The sequence below is a fragment of the Hoplias malabaricus genome, chromosome 5 (assembly GCF_029633855.1).
Source record: "Hoplias malabaricus isolate fHopMal1 chromosome 5, fHopMal1.hap1, whole genome shotgun sequence".
Taxonomy (NCBI): domain Eukaryota; kingdom Metazoa; phylum Chordata; class Actinopteri; order Characiformes; family Erythrinidae; genus Hoplias; species Hoplias malabaricus.
The window spans coordinates 34,677,187-34,699,539 of NC_089804.1; the positions used below are offsets into that span (position 1 = coordinate 34,677,187).

At 36.4% G+C, this 22,353-nt stretch overlaps 3 long non-coding RNA genes across 3 annotated transcripts; 2 read left to right on the forward strand and 1 right to left on the reverse strand.

The window, feature by feature from the left end:
* Positions 1 to 84: 84 nt before the first annotated feature.
* On the reverse strand, positions 85 to 5,551 carry LOC136697548 (uncharacterized). The gene is made up of 4 exons (XR_010802716.1): positions 4,952 to 5,551; positions 4,569 to 4,707; positions 487 to 642; positions 85 to 239 (listed from the first exon to the last, which is right to left on the reverse strand). It is a non-coding gene; the product is annotated as an uncharacterized lncRNA (long non-coding RNA).
* Positions 5,552 to 15,038: 9,487 nt separating this feature from the next.
* On the forward strand, positions 15,039 to 16,186 carry LOC136697547 (uncharacterized). Its single transcript, XR_010802715.1, has 4 exons — positions 15,039 to 15,306; positions 15,522 to 15,680; positions 15,869 to 15,911; positions 16,025 to 16,186. It is a non-coding gene; the product is annotated as an uncharacterized lncRNA (long non-coding RNA).
* A 188-nt stretch (positions 16,187 to 16,374) lies between these two features.
* On the forward strand, positions 16,375 to 18,355 carry LOC136697545 (uncharacterized). The gene is made up of 3 exons (XR_010802712.1): positions 16,375 to 16,566; positions 16,673 to 16,901; positions 17,168 to 18,355. It is a non-coding gene; the product is annotated as an uncharacterized lncRNA (long non-coding RNA).
* The last annotated feature ends 3,998 nt before the right edge of the window (positions 18,356 to 22,353 follow it).

Below are 22,353 nucleotides of genomic sequence, written 5' to 3' on the forward strand. Positions count from 1 at the left end.
TTCAATGCCATATTAGATCTTCTAATTCATATTTACTAAAACTTGTTCATATTAAAATCATAGTATACTGAATTATACTTGTCTTGCTTGATCCCGATCCATAAATCCTGTTGCCGTCCACCTCTTTGTTGATTCAAGGATGACAGTCGAATCGGATGAACTGGATGACAGTGGGGAAAGTGGAGTGTCTGATACTACAGAAGAAGCTGATTCATGCCGGACAATTTGGACATCCAGATCTAAGAAACAAAAAAGTATTAATTAGTAGAAGTAGTAAAATTAAGGTTCCCTTGTGCCCAGTGATTCCGGGTAGACTCCTAACACACCACGAGCCTGAACTGGATAAGCAGTTACAGACAATAAATGGCTGGATGAGTAAAATTAAGGAAATAAATAAAACACACACACAAAAAGAAGCATTCTTTATTATGTCATGTTTTCCCTATTTTTATGAGCAAAACCATTCCATTCACTAATTAGGCTTACCTATAACTGGTTTCCTAAAAGAGATCTTGAATTTCAGTACACCCGAGTTCACAAGCTCCTCGAAGATATCTTCATCCACTTCTGTTCCTGATTCATCAGTTAAAATGAACTGACCCTCTCTCAGACATTCAGGTTGCAGACAAAATTTCACTGTTACTAGGAGAACAAAAAATGTTGCAGTAAGCAACCTAGGCACAGAAACAGCAATATAAGTTGTACTATATTCAAATCACCCACTTGTTAAAGTAATTAGCCATTTTCTCACAGAAAACATTCTAATTTCAAAAGGATTATTCATGGTTTATTTTCACAAAGAAAAAATACTGTCTTGAAGAAATCTGTTATATTCCACGCTTTCACTGGACTTTGGAACTTTTACATATTTTTGTGTTCCTCCAAACTCAACTTTATCCAGCATATCCTACAGGGAAAGAAGTGAAGGTTTGTGATTATTTCCCAAAGATTAATTGCATTGCCTTATCATCAAAAAACATCATTTACTACATATTTTGAGATATTACATAAGATTGGGTTGAAATTTCCCAGAATTGTTCACCTAGACACAAATATAAATTGTGTGTTGTAGATGGCAAAACTAAGTGTATTCACATTTTGATACTTATTGACCTGCAGATATAGTCAATAATTGGCTGTAAAAGTTTCCAAGACATAAATACGCATTAATTTTTGCTGGGTAAAATAGTAATTAGCTATCTGTGCACATGTAATGTATGTGTGTCCAGGCAAACTATTCTAAAAGATTTTATTTATGAAGCCAGGCAAACTATTCTAAAAGTTTTTGGCCTTAATTATATGCTATTTTAATGTTTTACACTTTAAGTAAGCTATTTTAAAAGTTTTTGGCTTTAACGTTGTGCCATCTTTACCATCTATACAAACTATTTAAAATGTTTTGTACTTAATGTTATGCCACATTTAATATTCTAAAAGGTTTGGTCCATAATTGTACGCCATATTTAATATATTTACCAACCAGGCGAATTATTCTAAAAGATTTCGATCCTAATTGTAGAACATTGTGAAACAGACTCAGACAAAAAACCTATTTAGCTCCATAGCATGTTTAAGTTCATAAACTCGTCAAATAATCTCATGAGTCGCCCATCCGTTACTCGACTCCAACACCACACAACAATAATTCATTTTAAACATGTGTAAATCATAAATACGCCAAACAGTTCTACAGAAATTTAACAGAATGCAGCACTTACTGATGAGATTAGCCTGGGCCACAGGTTAATTAGCTGTCGAGTTAAAAAGAACAAAATGGTGATCTCCGCCTTCCCTCGTCCACTTGTTTGTAACGATAACTAGCTAATGGCTTCTTCCCCCCTGCAAAAAAAAAATCGCGCCATATAAAGCACCTTACGTATAAATGCTTTTTTTCGTAGCTAGCCTTCACGCTTACATTCTACCTTCCTTCTACGTACATCTCTAACTAAAAATGAATCGATAAATAAAAGTTTTACCTAAATTTCTCAAAGTATTAAATTACATGTTCCAAAATATGACCGGTAATATCATTTATCATAGCCTTCTGCTAACCTTTATCCAACTGGGCTTTTTTCGTCATACTGGCAACTATGAAATTAAAAATATACGAATTAACCCAGCGTCAAAAACCTATGAAAAATTATGCTGGCAATTTTATCTTAGTACTTTTAAACTTGAATGTGGCATTTATCGGCTCAAGCTACCCGTGTTCTCTGCTCCATGACTCGCGTATGCGTGTTGCCCTCCTTGCCAGCGAACACGTCAGTGTTCATTTTATAATACGCTACACAGCGTACATAATAAAGAACATTTTAATCAATTAACACATAAGCATTCATAAATTAATATATTTAAACATAAACTTAACGATACACGCAAGAGAAATGAGACACACCTCCTGTAGGATTAGATGTGCGGTCAACACTCTGGGAGTAAATCAAAATCTTAATATTTGGGTCAACACTCTCGGAGTTAGTTTAAACAGAGCAAGTTTAACACGCCATTTTTACACCGCCTTTTTTTAAAATTGGGGGTGAAACAAACAGATGAGACTCTCAGAGAGTGCAGTGTTGGATTGACTCTGGCATTAGTCAGATTGACTCTCTACTCTCAAATATTTCACCAACACCAGATATTTAACTCTGCCGATTTTTCTGTGTTTGTAAACGTAAATAATGTTTCTTCTACTCATACAAAAATGAGATTTGGAGTTCCCCAAGGCTCCATTTTAGGACCTTTACCATTCATATTATACATGCTGCCACTGGGCAGAGTGCTAAACAGCGACAAAACCGAGGTTCTTCTTCTAGGTCCAAAACCTGCTATAAATAAGGTATCAGACTTAATACATAATTTTGACTTCCCTGTTCTCCCTAGCTCATCAGCTAAAAATCTGGGTGTTATAATTGATTCAGATCTATCATTTGATCAGCATATAGGTAACATTACAAGAACAGCTTTCCTACATCTTCGGAACCTCGCTAAGTTAAGAAATTCCTTATCCTTCCCAGATGCAGAAAAATTTGTTCACGCTTTTATTACATCAAGATTAGATTATTGCAATGCACTTTTATCAGGATGCTCCAGCAGAAACTTGAGTAAACTCCAGTTAATTCAAAATGCTGCAGCCAGGGTCCTCACTAAAACTAGAAAATTTGATCATATCAGCCCAGTATTATCGGCCCTTCACTGGCTTCCAGTTAAATTCTGTATTGATTACAAAATTCTTTTACTCACGTATAAATCCTTACATGGTCTCGCCCCTGAATACTTGCAAGACCTCATCACACACTATGAACCACCAAGATTACTCAGAGCTCAGGGCGCCGGCCTCTTACTAGTACCCAGAATTCATAAGACTTCAGCGGGGGGGAAAGCCTTCTCCTACAAAGCCCCTCAGCTCTGGAACAATCTTCCAGCTAGTGTTCGGGATGCAGACACAGTCACTATGTTTAAGTCTAGGCTCAAAACACACTTGTTCAGTTTAGCCTTTGGCAACTAACCTCTGTCTAGTTTAATGTTGTCATTTCAGGAACTCATGGACATGGAGAATCAGGATAAACCTGGATGATGTGCTCACAATTTCTCTTGCTTGGAACGAAAGGATGTCTTTGCCTGAGCTCCTTCTGGTTTCCCTACTCCCAGTCTGTTACAGTCAGATCCATCACTACACTAAAGAAAATATTCACATGCTCTTATTCTCTGCTGCACTCAACTAAACTAACTGCTTCCCTTTACTGTTTTACTGTTTTCTGAGAGAATGGTGGCCCACTGATGGAAGATTGTTTGCTGGATTCTCCTGCAGACCAGACCAGACCAGACCAGCTGTTCACCTTATTATTATTATTATTATGTAGCATAATGACACTTCATTGGTGATCATTTAAAATTCAATCTATAGTTTGATCAGAGGAGGATGGATCCCCTTTGTGAGTCTTGGTTCCTCCCAAGGTTTCTTCCTCCAGCCTTGAGGGAGTTTTTCCTTGCCACTGTCGCCTTCGGCTTGCTTGCATTGGGCTTTGATTTAAATGTTCTGTTTTGAAACTGTGAAGCTGCTTTGTGACAACGTCAGTTGTAAAAGGCGCTATACAAATAAATTAGATTTGATTTGATAAAGACAACAGGGTTGTATTGCGAGAAACAAATGCTCCTAGAAGAACAAATGAGAGCTTTAAAATAATGAGTGATGAAGAAGTATGAAAAATAGAGAAATTCCTAAACCAGACAAGGGATGGACACAACACCAGGTCTGGGTCCTGTACGAGTCAGGTAAATTGAAAATGCAAAACACAATCAATTTTTTCATATGTCATACTTAAAGATTTGTGAAAGGGTTAAACATTTAAATGCAGCTTACATTATGCTAATAACTTATTTAATATTTTATTTAATTTTTAAGATAAACTAGACAATGTTACAAGAAAATGGAAGGCTTCATGTAACACATCAGATCTTAATTCTGACGAAGAAACCAGAAAAAATCACGGTACATAAATTTCTCACTTTGGTAATCTGAATATAATACATTAGTATATACTGTTATGTATATGATTACAACTCTAACTTACCTGCAGGTCAAGAAAGAGACCATGTTGGTGGTCCGATGAAGATGACGAGGACTCATCCATCACAAAGGGGCCCAAAAATAAACTTCCTCAGCCACCACAACCTCCAAATGTTCCAAGTAAGAACCAACACACCTAAATACTGTCAAGCTAAGAATTAGTAATTATATATGGCATTGTTTCCTAAACTTGCTCCTAGGAACCCATAACACTGTACATTTTAGAGGTCTATATAAGAATATGAATGCAAGACCATGGAAATATACAGTACTTTGGGGTCCTAGGAGCAGGATTCAGAAACCGTGACATAAAGTATGTTCTTGTCCAATATGTCTAACTCCTAATATGTCTATATACTTACATAAATTAAAAGCATGGTGCCTCACCTGTTCTTAGCTCCAATACCAAAACCACAGCTTACGGTGAAGGGGAAACCAGTAGCATCTTCATACACTTGTAGGTTCATAAGAACATACCTGCATTAAAATAAAAATAAAAAAACAATTAACTAAAATTTACATTTATAGACATAAGCCTTTTATGTTTTCACAGCTCCAGGTATACACAGAGTGAGACAGCAGTCTAAGGAGGCCAATATTAGGACACTGCCTTTCAAAGTAAGAACTTTCTGAAAAAGTAAACAATGCCAAAAACAGTTGCTGCTGAATGTTAATATCAAATAAATTCACTCAGAAATACACATCAATGTGTGCTTGGCACTGCACTGAAAAAAAGTAAACCTTGCACACTTCCACATGTTTCTATTAAATTATTACAATACAATATTTCAACCATGGGGGCGTCACAGTGTCACAGGCAGGCAGTGTCACAGTCGCACAGCTCCAGGGACCTGGAGGTTGTGGGTTTGTTTCCCGCTCGGGGTGACTGTCTGTGAGAAGTGTGGTGTGTTCTCCCTGTGTCCATGTAGGTTTCCTCTGGGTGCTCCTATTTCCTCCCATGGTCCAAAAACGTGTGTATCGCCCTGGGTGTGTTCCCTCCAGGGTGTGTTCCTGCCAGGCTGAATCAAAAATAGGCAGAAAAACAGCTTCACGTAAACATTACACTTTGCAAGAGTTGCAGGTCAAGATATGATCAAGTTTGCATCTGTTTTTTTTTTCTTCTTTTTTTTTTTTTTTTTTTTTACTTCTTAAAAAGCCCCAGTTCCTACTGTAAATCAGCAGCAGAGGAAAAATAATCCTAGAGCCCTGTCAACTGTTCAAAGTAAGGCCACATCAAATGTGTGAAACTGTGATGTACATTAATATTTGCTCTTTCAAACAAATAGTGCACAAGTCATATAAAAACTTAATTTAATATTCAGTCCAAACTGACGTTTGCTTGTAATTTTCTTCTTTTTTGTGCATTTCCTTTACTAACAAAGGACTTCTTGATAGCTGCATATTCTTTCAAAACAATAAGCACAAAAGTTACATTTTACCTCAACCCTTGGATATTTTCAGATATGAAGGAAGAGTGGAGTTAGATTTTCTCCTGTCCCAAAAATGAAATTATTATGTGCAAGTTTTTGTTTTTTCACTTCTGCTTTTTTGACTTTTTTATTTTTCTAGATAGTTTTGAGGATGTCAGATATATAAGAAAATCCACTTGTATGATTATCTTAGAAGAAAAAAGTCAAAGGAATATAATTTGCTTTTTTGACTGTAAAATTAATGAAAGGTGGTCTCTGACTTACACAGTTATGTATGCTTCTTAATTGGTTACAATACTCCTTTCCAGCACAATATTCACCAAGCGAAAGAATGACACCACTCAGTGGTCAAATTTCAGTGGAAACTTTTCAAAGTAAGAAAGCACTACTAATCTAAAAACTACCATTATGAAAAAGCAACATTCAAACCTGCTTAATTAACTTTGATTAAATCTGTTAATGTGTTCAGTGAGGTTGAACATGGGTTAGTGTGCTCATGGCAAGGAGACATGTGTTATCAGTGTTTGAAAGAGGAATGATATTGCATGTCAGACAGATGGGACAGTCCATTTCCAAAATTGTGCGGCCATTTAACTTGCCTCAATAAAGTGTCACCTGTACGGGGAACATGTCATAGAAGGCATTACCACCCTCAGTGGACAGTGCAGTGTCTTCCCACGGCTGTTTGATTATCGTGACTGGTGGCATCTGGCTTGAATTGCAAACATGCAAACAGACATGTAACTCTGGCAGAAAAAACATCCAGCTTCAATGCAAGAGGCTCATACGCATATCCCACAGTTCATGGCAGTGTATCTTCTGCTCCCACATCCCAAGGAAACTAAAGAGTCTGCTTGCAATTCCAACTAGATGCCACCAGTCATGATCTTCAAACAGCCGTGGGTGGTAATGCATTCTATGACGTGCACATATGACACTTGAGGCAAATTAAATGCCTGCACAACTTTGGAAATCGTATGTCCCAACCATCTGACACCCCCTACCTTATCTCTTTCAAACGCAGATAACACGTCTTCTTGCCATGAGCAGACTAACCAGTGTTCATCCTTACTCACAAGAAAGGAGTAGATGTTCACAATCCCTCTCCTGAGGTAACACCACTTCATAATTTACAAACTGCTCTATGAATTTTGGCATGTCAATTTATACCTGAAAGTAAAAAAAATAGTAACACTTTATATTATTGTTTGCTAATTAATCATTAGTTATAGAATGAACAATTATGGTCACATCTGCTCATGAAACGAGCAAACACAAATTCATTGATAATTTTGTTGTCCATCAATTTAATAATTGGTGTATCTGTAAATTCGTGTTTGGTAGTTCTGAGCGTTTGAGTGTAAAGCATTGCTTTAACTAACTAAAAGTATAATTATAATCATTAAAAATAACAAGAACCAATACACAAATGTTTAATAAAACTACTAATTAGTGTGCATTGCAATTCAGTACATATCCACTCTGGTATAAAGAAATGCTGCAACTACTCCATGTTCCATTTCAAGAAACATTACAAACAAAACAGAACACAGTTAGTGACACACACTGTAACAATGCAACAGTTGATTCTGATATTTTAGGGAAATAACTTCACTATGCAACACTCAATGACATTTTGTTAATTTATGTTTTTTCAAATTATCATTTTAATGCCATATGTGGTTTGGTCAGTAGGAGGATCACTGCACTCACAGCTTAGAGCATGCACATGATTTGTAAAAGTGCTCTTTCAATCTTTATGCTCAAATCTCCACTTGTTTCCACATTGTAGAAAAGTTTTATTTAGATGCAGAGTAATTCCTACCTTCATATCAAAGGTGGTAAAATCCACATTTTTTCTTTGATATCAAGGTAGGAACTACTCTGCATCTAATTCATAAAATTCTTGAAGAAACACCTTATTTAAAAATCATGTAAATGCTCTAAGCATGTCCAACAGTGAATGAATGAATGAAATTTACACTTTTATAGCACCTTTCTAGATACTCAAGGACACTTTTACAGTTAACACTCTACACAACACACTTTACAGTCAACATTCAACCAACGCACACTGGCGAGAAGAAACAGTCAATTTGTGTACAGTGTACTCTCTACCTGAAGAGACTGTCCACCTCGAGGACTGCATCGTAGTGATGTGTCGGTCGCGAACGTACCTGTTCAAAGAGCCGGCTCATGAAAGTGAACGATGAGACCGAGCCATTTTTTTCTAAGGCTTGTCATTCAACCAATCAGAGAACAACAAGCAAAGCTGAGACACTTGGTTTTCCTGAATGCCAATCTGCCTTCCAAAAAATAGTTGAAGAAAATGTTAAATCAGTTAAATGTGTGTTGACAGTTGTGGTTGTTTTAATCACTACCGTTGAATGCTGCTGTTTTGCACTTTGCATTGTAATTGTTTATTTTATTACCCAGAAATGGATGATTATTTAATTTAATAAGCTATTTTGTAATACCTACCTTTTGGGTTCCATTGGCTATATTTCAGAGTTTACAAGTGATTTTTTATTAAGGTGTTTACATAAAAATCCAGTTATTTATACAATTGAATGTGTGAGTGCAATCAGTGAGTTATTAAAAGACAGCCATAAAAACAATTGGCCATTGCAACACTATTTATTATTTTTAATATTGAACAATAATATTTTGTCCACATAAATGTAAAATGTAGGTAATATTGTTCTGTACCAGTGGAAATAAGTGGTAAAACAAAGTGCCATTTAGCAGCCAAAAGAGCCGGCTCCCCAAAAAGAGCTGAAATTCCCATCACTACTGCATTGGGCACTACAGATTCACCCAGGATTGAGTGTCAATCCATACCTGGGCATACTCACATTCATTCAAATACATTCAATTCAGACATTCATTCACACCAGGGTATCACACAATTTAGAGTAGCCAATTTACCTGACCTCCATGTTTTTGAATGTGGGAGGAAACCAGAGTCCCAGGAGGAAACCCACGCAGACACGACGAGAACATGGAAACTCCACCCAGATCGAGTATTAAACCCAAGATCCCAGTGCTGTAAGGCAATCTTGCTAACCACAAAGCAAGCTTGAAATTGTTAAAGATAATAATAATATGTTTTTGTTAGTTAATGACAACGCTTTACACTCAAACACTCAGTACTACCAAACACGAGTTTATAGATACACCAAAGATTAAATTGATGGACAACAAAATTATCAATGAATTTGTGCTTGCTCATTTCATGAGCATATTCACCTTTGATGTAGTATAAACAAATATAATTAATAATAAACTAATTAGCAGTATATTTACTAAATATTAATGGTTCATTATAATAATTAGCAGCATTAATGCATAAGTAACAGTAAGTTATTATGTTAATTCTCTACATGAATTGACATACTTAATAATTTATTAACAATGGAGTAAGTAGCAGTTAGTACACATGAGTAATTAAGATATAAACTAACCTATTAATTAGTTCACTTAGTTACTAATGCCTAGTAAATTAATCAATCGCTAAGTAACAGTTAATGCTTAGTAACAGCTAGTGTAGTGTTAACTACTGAGCAAATAATGGGAAATTGTTCATTATTCATTCTATAAATAATGATTAATTAGCGAATATTAATGTAAAGTGTTATCAAAAAAATATGGTGCAATACAATACTTCCACTGGGTCTTCACATTACATGGATGTTGAGGGGCACAACCATTTAAGTCTTAAAGTGAAATATCTAAGTATTAATTTATACCCAGCTTGAGGATGCCAATATTACAACACTGCTTGCCAGTCAAAGTAACATCCAATTACAAGAAAACGATGTTGAAATGCCTGTGATATAGTACATCTAAATCATACCTAAGATCATTTACACAAATGCCATTGCCTTAACTTTGATTACTGCATATATGTTTTTCTAATTTAGCATCAAGAGTTTGCACTTCAGGACGTCTCATACCCTTCCAGTGTACATATATGTTTTCACCTTGTTCATTCTTTACTAATCAAATTTCACAAAACTAAGTTGCTGAAACTGAATGTATATATATGTGTGTGTGTGTGTGTGTGTGTGTGTGTGTAAACTGATATGTTTATATGCAGACCTTTCTGTAAATATTTATTTCATGGATGTGAATATTCATATAAATGTCATATGTCATAGCTACCGAACAGTGCATCCTTGAGGCCATTGGGGAGGTGCAGCTGCAACTTCAGCATTTAACTGCTGTTGTGCAGTCAATGGCAGGGGATAGGTGCAGAGGACTTCTGCAACAAACACAACTGGAAGAGGATTCTGAAGAAAATCTACTTCCCCTCCAGTCTGCAGAGGATTTTGAAGAACTGGAAAATGGCCTATCCAACACCGCCACAAGAAAAAAAAACGGTCACTACGAAAATATACCATTTTAACAAGCTCATACAATAAGTGAGTTTTTTCTTTTGATTAAAAACATGTTAAAAATTAATATTAATAATTTTCTTACAGCAGCCTCATACACATCTTAAAGTGTTTACAGTATAACTCTCTAAAAACTTAACTTCTAATGAGTTTCATAAAACATAGTACGGTTAAAAAAAAAACCCTCCCCCCACTGTTTTTTTTTTAACTCGAACATGACCCCCCACCCCAAAAATGTAGTTTCAGTTTTGTATGCCACTATTTCACTATCCACAGGCACTAAAAAAATCAAAGCTATAACAACGTTAATTTAAGTGTCATCACGTATTACAGGTAAGCTATGAAATATAATATCAATAGGCTAAAATGAAAACAGGAGCCATCAACCGACACAATTTCTGAAAAACAAAAGAAAATATTGAAGTACTTATTTGTTTGTCTGAATGTTGCAATAAAAAACTATCCATGCAACCTCTGTTGTCTGTGCTTAAAATTTGTAATTTTAGTTTTCATTAAGTCAGTCCCAGGTTACCGCGACCCTGAACTAGATAAGCGGTTACAGATAATGAATGAATGAATAAATTAAGTCCCAGGTTACATTCCTCTGTCTGTCTCTCTGCAGGTGTCAAAACTGTCATTGGGTGGGGGGCAAACAATGAAAAAAAACAATATGGAGGATTTGTGAAAAAGTTTTTTCCCCCCACCTGGGAGTCTCTTTGAACTGGTGTGGCAGAGGAGATAAAAGAGGAATTGGACTCACTCGAATCAAGGATGTCATAGTCTGTAAGTATCAAAATAAGTATACCAAGCAGGACAAAAATGACACCACATCTTTACAACAACTGTGAACAATTTTATTCACAATGTCCCAGTGTGGTTTCATGTATTTATGCCATACTCCAGGAGCACACATTCTTCTTTAATCAGAAGAGTCTTCAACAAACGATCATGTGTGCTTCTGCAACCAAAGTGGTTCTCTGTGGCTAAGACTGGACACTACTGAGTAAATAACTCCAACTATGTGAGGAAGGAAGACAGCTTATCTTGGAAATAATCTGCACCATTTATTACATGAAAAAATTGTGTGTCACTTATATTTTATAATGGTTCATTGGGGAAACTTTTTGATTCAATGGTTCAATATAGCACAAAAAAGTGGTTTTCTATTGTACAGATATAATAGCTGAAACCTTTTTGGTGCTGTATAAAATAAAATTCTACACATTCTTGATCATCTGGAAAACTACTACACCATGCAAAGAACCTGAAATACTTCTATGTAAAATACATGGCTCTAAACAGACTTCCCACTGAGCAATGTCAATTAAGTCTATTAATAAAAATTTTACGTATGCAATAAGCAAGAACACAATATTATAGTCAATGGACTGTTTCATTGGAAAGTAATAAAAGCCTGGATCAAATTATCCACCATTATAAAAATGTATCACCACTGTATACATGTGGTTTATTTCTACATATAGCTGCCCACTCTTCTTCATAAAATGATCATGCTGTTTCAGTATTGCTAAATCTGCAAAGCCAATGTGCAATTTCGTTTGCATTCAGTTTGTTTGCATTTCATATCAATGTGCGTTCATTTCATTTTCCACTGCTACTGTTAAACATTTTCAGCTAACAAAGTGTACACGTGTATACGTATTAAGCAGACAACCAAGTCGACTACATGCCTTTATTACTTCAAGGCTTGACTACTGTAACGCACTACTGTCAGGATGCACCAGCAGCAATTTAAGAAAACTTCAACTAGTTCAAAATGCTGCAGCCAGGGTCCTCACTAAAACTAGAAAATTTGAACATATCAGCCCAGTTCTATCATCACTTCATTGGCTGCCTGTTAAATTCCGCATTGACTACAAAATTTTGTTATTAACATATAAAGCTCTACATGGGCTTGCTCCTGAATACCTTCAAGATACAATTTCCTATTATGAGCCTCCACGTTCACTCAGATCACAGAATACTGGATTTTTAATTGTTCCCAGAATTCAGAAGGCCTCAGCTGGGGGAAGAGCCTTTTCTTATAAAGCCCCCAAACTCTGGAATGATCTTCCAGAAAATGTTCGGGATTTTTTTAGTTTATCATTTGGTAGCTAATCTTCTCCCATAGATAAAGGCGGCAGATCCGGGGGGTGCATGGACACAGGGAATTATAGTAAACTGAGACGCTGGTGCTGTCGTCCCGCCGCTTCTCGCGATCACTCAGGTTTGTTGACGGTGGAGTGGAGGGATGCCAGTGTTTCAGGATGCTCCCGTGTCTGTGTGTCCTTCTGGTTCTCTCCTTTTAGTTAAAGCTGTCATAGTCAGATCTGCCGGAGTCATTAGCCACACTCTGGAATTCTTTCATTCTCGTATTTTCTACTTTACAAACACAAAACAGTTCAAAACTAATTCCATCCCTTTACATCTTTCCGAGTAAACGACTGCCCACCTCTGAGATCCTCCTCCACGCTTCAGATCAGCTGCCCACGTTCCTGCAACCACCAAGTGCCTTGAAGCTGCCCCTACACTGAAGTTCTCACGGACTACTAACTATTATCACCAGTAGATTGACCAGAGGAGGATGGGTCACCCCTTGGGAGCCTTGGTTCCTCCCAAGGTTTCTTCCTCAGCTGGGGGAGTTTTTCCTTGCCACTGTCGCCCCTGGCTTGCTCACTTGAGGGTTTTGCATTTTGTTTTTACATTTCATGTCAAATCTTTGTCTTACTGGAATTCTGTGAAGCTGCTTTGTGACAACATCAGTTGTGAAAAGCGCTATATAAATTGATTTGATTTGATTTGACTACACCCTTGTTATATTTGGACCATAATTTAACTATGCTACGTGTTCAACAAATCAGACTCACTGTGTATTATGTGTTAAAAAATGTCCTTAAAGTATTTTCACGATTTGTCTAATGGTGGATATGTTCAATAGCATCTAAATTTAATATTAGCAATATATAGCGCCTTAAACGAAGTATTAGCAACAGGCTCGACATCATACCAATGGAAAATAGAATAATCATCTAGAAACCAAAATATACAAGTTATTTTACAGTTAATAAATGTTTTACTTACAGCGTCTGCGATGAGGAATCCTCAGCTGTCCCATCCAAATGAAGCCAAAGTGGAGAAGGCAATCAAAGACTGGCTTAGACTGGCGCCTGACAGAGTGAATCAAAGAATACCGTGCGCTCACCATGCATTAACCCCTTCATGTCCACAAACGTGAACAGTTGTTTTTTACTGTTTTGTTACAGAAATAATTATTTAATATTTTTAAAAATTAATTTGTTGTTAAGTTTGTTCGTGTAAAAACGTTTTAAAATACAACTTTTCAAAATAGTAATATTTCATGTATTTCATGTTTACAGTAATTCGTTGTGTGTGTTTTTTTTTAATACAACTTTTCAACATTGTGTATTGGCCATCTCTTTATGTCAATTCTTCTATTATATATTTTAAAATCATACTCAAACAAAATAAAATTAAGATTGGCCGTAACTCTGTAACTCTATGAAGGACTTCTACACCCTGTTAAGTGAGCTCCTCTTGCCAGTTTTTTTTTTCAAAAACTGAACACCATACATTACTTATTACAAAACGCACAGTTAAAATTAACGAAAAAAATCCAACTCAGTTTCAAAATTAAAAGTTTAAAATTGAGTTAAAATCACCATTCTTGGCACTCTGGCATATTAATCAAAGTAAAAACAATATTTTGCATTATATATAAGTAAAAAAAATAAAAAATCATCAAAGACACAATAAGACGCATGGTGACTGACGCGAAACGGCGTATGAACATCCTGTAGAGATCTCAGAAGCATCGTCCAGGAGGCATCAGTTAAGGAGGTCTCAACGACGCACTGCCAATGAGCAAACGATTTGCCATAGACGCTATAACGATGGCGCCGTGAGCATCGCATGAACGCCGTAAAGACCGCTCATGCGAGGTACGTCGTCTGGAAAGCAGATAGACGTCGTTTTAACATCAGGTTACGATGTCTCTGCGACTTTGCGGCACTGAGCAAACGAGCTGCGATAGACGCTTTAACGATGTAACTGTGAACGTCGCATTTACATCTTGCCGACCTGCCTGTGCTGTCTGGGTCACCCACACCTGTAGTTTCACAATCATCACAAAACTCAGGCCAAGAGAAGGGACCCAGTAAACATTTAGCCGTTGATTCAACAGACATTGAAAAGTCGACTATTAGAGGTATTTTGGACGTCCATTGACGTTATTAATTGGTCCCGAAATAAATTACTTTTATAAAACGCATTTTGGACGTCCACTGACGTTATCGATTGGTCACCACTTAACTAACTTATTAAGATGGAATTTGGACGTCCATTGCCGTTTAAAATATGCCCTTGACGGACAGACTACTTTTAGACCTATTTTGAACGTCCAAGGATGTTCCTTGTTTACTGGGGAAGGACTTGGGACTTGCAACCCAGTAAACAAGGAACGTCCCTGGACGTTCAAAAAAGTAGTAGGTCCGTCAAGGACATATTTTAAACGTCAGTGGATGTCCAAAATTAATTGAAAACAAGTCAGTTATTTCAGGACCAATTGACAACGTCAATGGACGTCCGAAATGCGTTGAAAACAGGTTAGTTATTTCGGGACCAGTTAACGTCAGTGGACGTCCAAAATGTGTCTGTTATTTTGGGACAAATTAATATTGTCAGTGGACGTCCGGAATGCGTTTTAAATCAGTTAAGAGAGAGAGAGAGAGAGAGAGAGAGAATGCGTGTGTGTTTGAGAGAGAGAGAGCCCCTCCCCTTCAGATAACGGTTACTCTGAGTTTGAATACAGCGTCAAAATAAGTTTCACTGGATGATTTTTCACGGTTTGTGGAAGCAGGCATTAATAAAACAGCGGAGGAGGCTCGTATATTCAGAGGTAAGTGATATTTAATCTTAATAAAACTTTAGTTTCACTCATTCTGGTAAAGTATAAGTATTTAAAGAGCTCTAGCAAAGCAACAGCTATGCTAGTTTAGCATCTCAGTGAAGACAAGTGAAGGAGTAGAGGAGGATAATAGTTAACCCATTCTGTATAAAAAATTCAAAGTAATATTACATTATTAACAGTAATGTTTTTGACATTTATTTCAGCAGGTCTGGGTTGCAGTTACATGCAAGCCACCTTGCTAACAATGCGAATGTTAACCAAATATCAAAAGAAGTGCTGGGCTGGAAAGTAAAATCATACAATACCATTTGCGCAGGCCACATTTGTGCTTTTCCAAATATGTGAAAATCATCAGATGAACGGTACTTTTATCTGAAGTTGTGTGTAAAATATCGATGTATTGTACTCTGTTATTACTTTTACTTAGAAAATCAATACATATAATTTTATCAGGTGCACCAAACATTTACATATAATATTTTGTTAGACTGACAATTTTTTTTCCCACTCAAGTATCCAACTAACTTGGAGTATGTTCATGTTCCCAAAGGTTTAACTGTGAAATATAAATGTTGTGGGGAACACTAATGCAAGTATGTATTTTATTATATTGTAGAATTAGTAATAATATTTTAAAACTTATAAGCTGTGGTCTGATTATTAATGAAAGCATACATGTTTTGAGTCAATACTGTCCATCCTCCAGCACACCTTGCATATGTCACTCAAGCAAAAGCCAGAAAATGTGCCACTTCAATGTTGCAGAGATCTGAAGGTTTCGGTAATTTTATCAGGCAAAGAAGTCAACAGCATTGTCACCAAATGCCCAGGGCTGGTAGCAAGTGAACCAACATCATATAAGTATTATTGTATCTTTTATAATTCTGAAAATATTATATATAATATAATTATAATATTTATAATATAATACTATATTTATATTAGTTTTTTACTGTAAGACCATTATTAATATTATATTATATTAATATTTGTCTAATATCGTTTCCTTATTCTATATTATTTGCGCTACACTATTGTCTTTATTGATATAATTTATTGGATTATTACAGAAAAGCTTTCATCTATTGTGTTCTGCTTTGTTTTTACAGTTATCTGATGAGGTTGATGGAATCCATACTCTAACAGTGAAGAAAATTCACCAGTTCAGCAATGGATTTACACCTGTACTCCCTAAAATACACATCACCACACTGACGTTGAGATGAGAGAGGACTTCAAAGCTTACAGGTTTGATTTAAACATTTGACCTAAATAATAATTTAACAATTATTGCATCAATGTGGCTTCTGTGCTTTCATTCATTCATGTATTCATTCATTGTCTGCTTATCCAGTTCAAGGTTGTGGTGGGTACAAAATATTTACATACTACCTGGAGTCACTCTGCGCAAGGTGGGAACACACCCTAGACAGGGCACTAGTCCTTCACAGGGCACCACACACCCACAATTTCACTCACACACTCACACAGTGGACACTTTTGAGTAGCCAATCCACCTGCCAATGTGTGTTTGGATCATGAGAGGAAACCAGGAGCACACAGAGGAAACCCATACAGACACAGTAAGAAAACACCAAACTCCAGAGGGGGGCACCAATATAAATTAATAGTTAATAGGTATGGGATCATTATTAAAGCATTTTTTTTCATGATGTATAGGCATTGACTTCAAGAATAAACTTGTTTTTCTTTACTTACAACTCTGACCCCCTCATTAAGTATGATAAAGTAAACTGTTGCCACACCAACTGAAATAGTCACAGTCAATGGAAAGTCAGTATTATGTCTTAGTGTGTCATGCCAAGTCTATTTCTGTTTTTTTTTGTAGGGTGAACCTACAACATTATATCTGATAATTCACCTGAAAGATCAGGACTGGGAAACTGGTGTTTCCAGAGGAAGCCAGAGTGTGGTGAAAGCTGAGTTGAGGTTTACTGTCATAGTGCAGTAGATGATGCCTTCTTCACAAACACCTGTATGTATCACGACTTCAAAATTGAATACCCTGCACACTTGAAAACATCATGACATTTCTCCAGAGATGCTTTTTAAACATGGAGTTGCAGAGTGTGACTCGAGTGATCAACCTCCTGTACTAAACCTTTCATGCCTCCACTGAACCAATGCACACAATTTCTGCATAGAAAGTTTCCTTTGCCAAACTCAAACAACACATTGGCCTGAGTGTGGACATGTACAGTATAACCTGTGGTATATGACTGCCAGTACACTATTTTCAAGTTTCATTCTAACAGAAGATGTGTACTGAAAACACAAGCTATAATTTTCCTTCCACTGTCATATTTTTATTAATTAAATGTATTGGGTCAAATAGATAAAAAAAGATACAATTTAATGTATATATTAAAATGTCAGTTTTGTGTATTTCCTCTTCAGGTGGATTTTTATTAATTTAAAAATTGCTATATTTTTGATTTTGCCTTTTTACATAAGTAATTGTTTTGTACACTATTGATTATGGAAGGTCGCCAATCCACCTACCAACATGTGTTTTTGGACTGTGGGAGGAAACCCACATGGACACGGGGAGAACACACCAACTCCTCACAGACAGTCACCCGGAGCGGGAATCGAACCCACAACCTCCAGGTCCCTGGAGCTGTGTGACTGTGACACTAACTGCTGCCACCCATTATGAATATTTGTGTTAATAATTCTGGTACACTTTAGTCACCACAGGGTACAAAATGGTTTGTCACTGGGGTGGTATATATAAAGCTAATGTCAATGATACATTTTAGCCCCTTATGGTTCCAAGTACATTAACTAGTACAAAAACATAAAAGAACACTGAAAGGTACTGTATTGTACCTAAAAGAGGTAGAGCCCCAGTGACAAACTTTTGTACACTCTATACTTTGTACTTTGTTCAAATCTGTACTTCATTTTCTTAGTATGCAAATTTTTGTTTCATTTACATGTGTAATTGAATACAGAATATTATTATTTTTTATATTTTCATTATATATATATATATATATAAATATGTGACTCAAACATGGCATACATGGCATGGCATACATGTATATAAAATATATATATATATATATATATATATATACACATGTATGCCATGCCATGTATGCCATGTTTGAGTCACATATTTTGGGCTAATTACAAAAATTTACCAATATGTTTATAAATATTTTGCTTTTACCTATAGGTGTAATGTTTTTTCCAAACGGGATTGTGAACTGACAGGTACAATTAAATACTAATAGAAGTGTTACATAATGGAAACTATTAAAAGAAATAATGGATAAACTATTAGGAACCATTAAGAGCTAATGGGTTGCATGATGAAAACTATTAGATGTAGACACCATTAAAATCCAGTCTGAACCATTAAATTCTTAATGGAACCTACTGTACTTTGAAAGTACATTTGTAATGTGACTCTGTTACTCGTCTTTTCAAAGTTTATGTTTGGATGTCTTTTCAACTTTAATTCAGTGTTTATTGAATGACATTTAGGTACGTGATTTCAATGTTGAAATAACGGCTTTAAAACGACGTCTTTAATGTGACTTTGTTTAGTCGTCTTTTCAACTTTCATTTTCAACCTTAGAAAAACGCTGATTGAACAACATTTAGGTACGTGATTTCAGCGTTGAAATAGCGGCTTTAAAAGGACGTCTTTAATGTGACTTTTTTAGTCGTCTTTTCAACGTGTGTGATAGGACGTATTTTCAACTTTCATTTTCAACCTTAAAAAAACGCTGATTGAACGACAGTCAAGTACGTTATTTCAACGTTGAATCAACGGCTAATTGTTTACTGGGAAAGCACAGTGTCATTAGTCCTCACCTTTTTATCAGATAGTGTAATGGTCTCGTCATTTGTATTCTAAATCTACCAGTAAGTACAATTCTAATTTCTACATTTTACAAAAAAAGACCCAGTAAACAATTAGCTGTTGATTCAACGTTGAAATATCTTAATGACTCCCATCTAATCAACGTTCTCTTAAGTTTGAAAATGAAAGTTGAAAAGTCGTCCAAACACAGACATTGAAAAGACGACTATTGGACGTCCACTGACGTTATTAATTGGTCCCGAAATAAATTACTTGTATAAAACGCATTTTGGACGTCCACTAATGTTATTGATTGGTCAACACTTAACTAACTTATTAAGATGGATTTTGGACATCCATTGACGTTTAAAATATGTCCTTGACGGACAGGCTACTTTTAGACCTATTTTGAACGTCCAGGGACGTTCCTTGTTTACTGGGAAGCTAAAATTGCCCTGGTTTAGATTGAGATCCAGTACAGGCCTCTCTAATGTTTATGTGACATACCATATTGCAAAGAATATTTTCCCAGAAAATAGATGTTTTGTTTATAGCTTCCTTCTTCAGCTCACCTTATTTAGTCCCGAAGCAGACCAGACAAGTAAGAATCCAAACACCGTCAGACTAAGAGCAGCACGATCCATGGTGATACACATAACTGGATCCACACTCTCTTACACATACTTATACAAACACACCCCACCCACTCTGTTATTGGTCAGCACCAGTAAAAAAGCCTCCTATTCAGACACTTCCAGCTACTTGGTGTTTTTAAAACAGATTTCTACTGAAAGTTATTCCACTTACATTTACATCACTTAGCAGAGCATTGAGGTATATTTATCAGAAGGCCTCGTAAGGCAGTATTAAGAAATGTTCAGTGTGTTTTTATGTTCAGCCATATGCTCTATGTCTGCGCTACAGAGAGGGATGTTTAGGATGAGCTGTCAGAGAGCAGGAAACTATCAATTTTACACCCTCCCTTTAGACCATGCAAATGTAAACTATCCTCTATGTTTGCCTTATTTGGAAAGGAAAAGACTATATAGACGAGGGATCCGAGCCAGGAGAAGAGAGATCTTAGACATGGGAGAGAGAATCGGAGCGCTCAATTGAACACTACTCTCACGGGATCCTTAAGAACCCGTAAGACACTGTTTTGGTAAATAAAGATGTATTTACACTTTTAACCGTGTCTGCGGAGATTCTTTTCCATCACCTGTCTTCACAACACAGCAAAAGTTAACAGCAAAAATGGCGACGAGGATGGGATTTGAGCTGTGACCTGCCTGCTTCGGACGGCCCCTGCATTCGAACTCCCGCTTAAAATCCGGCAAATAGAAGGTGAGATTTTCACAAATTTGAGCGCTGGTTGGGTGTTTGGGCTGTCTGATGCAGAAAAAGTTGCACTCATAGATAGACTCATTAGTGTATGCAGTGTTGTGTTGATGATGGTGTTGGATTAAGATTCTCTGTTCTAAATTTTTAACTATAGTCATAGTAATAGAGAAATGAAGGAAATAAAAGGGAATAATGAAACAGTAAAAAGGAATAGAAGAAAAAGGTTAAAAAGGAAATGTTGAAGTATAAGTAGAATAGCTTAATTATTAACGATGAGGTGAGCTGATGATGACATGCACGTTTGGGTAAACAGGGCCCTATTTTTGCTTGAAACTGTAAGACATGAATCACAGTCATTTCGTGAAAGTAAGCTTTGAGTTATTGTGGAATTGGATTGTATTGAAATAGTGAGAAGCCCTGGGCCCAGTGGCATTTGGTTAAAATTTATTTAAGGTTAAAAAGAAGAGGAATATAAGGTTTTAAGGATAACGAAAAGGAATAAAAGAGAAAAAGAGACAATAAGAGAGTTAAATAAAGAGAGGACGCCCTGATTCGGAAAAAAGCCCTCTTTTTAGAGGCGGGATAGCCCGGCCGCAAATCCTGAAAAATTCACTAGGTGATTTTTTGGGTCAGTTTGATGAGAAACTGGAGGTGTGATGCAGAGATTTAATTAGGGGTGCCCACTCGAAACACTGTTGACGAACACTGTATTGATGCTGCCTCTTTTTGAATTATTACACCTCATAAGGTAGCATAAATTAAAATAAGTAAATAAGGAATAAAGGAATAAGGAAATAAGGAAAGGGCGGCAATAAATAAGCATGCTGTTAATGTGTGAAAGAGTCGACTATGAGAAATTGTGTTGAAAATGATGAGTGTGTGTAAGCGCTGTTTGGAGGATGTTGGATGATGTGTATGTGTGTGTGCTTAGTGAGTTAAGAAAAAAGGAGTGTCTTGCTGTGCATGTGTGTGTGTCAGCTGAGTGTGTGTGCCTCACCCCTCCCTTTCCCATCTTATAACTTTGTCCCTTAGTCTGTAACTATGTATGTGTGTGTCAGCTGAAAGAATTTTTTTGGGAGAAAAAGGAGAAAGTGGGGGAGTGATCAACCCCCTCCCTTCTTGTGTTGTTCATGAGTGTGTGTGGGGAGAACTAGTCTCTCCCTTGCGCTGTAAAAGAGCCATGAATTTTCTGTGGGTGTGTTTAGAGAAAGGGGGGAAAGGACACCTCTGCCCAGAGAGTGTCAGAGAGAGAGAGTGTTTAAATAAAAAGGGGAAATGTGATAAAGAATGAGAGATTTAGAAATTAATAGGAAAAGACATTTGTAATGGTAAAAAATTATGAGCTTCGTTCAAGGACAGTTATTTAAAGAATATGAACCTCAATAAAATGAGGGGTTTGTTTATTTATGACAATGAGCCTGAACGGAAGACGTTTTTAAAGTAAAAATATATAAAGTAAAAATAAATGAGCTTTCTGGGAGACAGTAAATTAAAGAAAACAGTAGAAAATGAGCTCCAGAGAGACGATTTTATGAGCTTTCTTGGAGACTATACATTAAGAAAATATAGACAATGAGCTCCAAAAAGACGTTTTTAGATGCTGAGAATAGGAGAAAGGAGAGCAAGGTGTAAAGCTGAGTAATTAATAGGGTACATTGGGGAAACTGTAAGGTTTAATCATGGGAATTAAAGGGAAAATTGTTATTGGGGAAAGGAGAAAAATTTTTGAAATCTCCATATGATGGCTTTTATTGGGAGAAAAAAGGGATCATGGGTCTAGCTCCTCTCATTTTATTGAATTTTTGAAATCTTATGCTTTGCAAGGGGGGTCTCTTTCTGCAAGTGTGTAAGGCCTA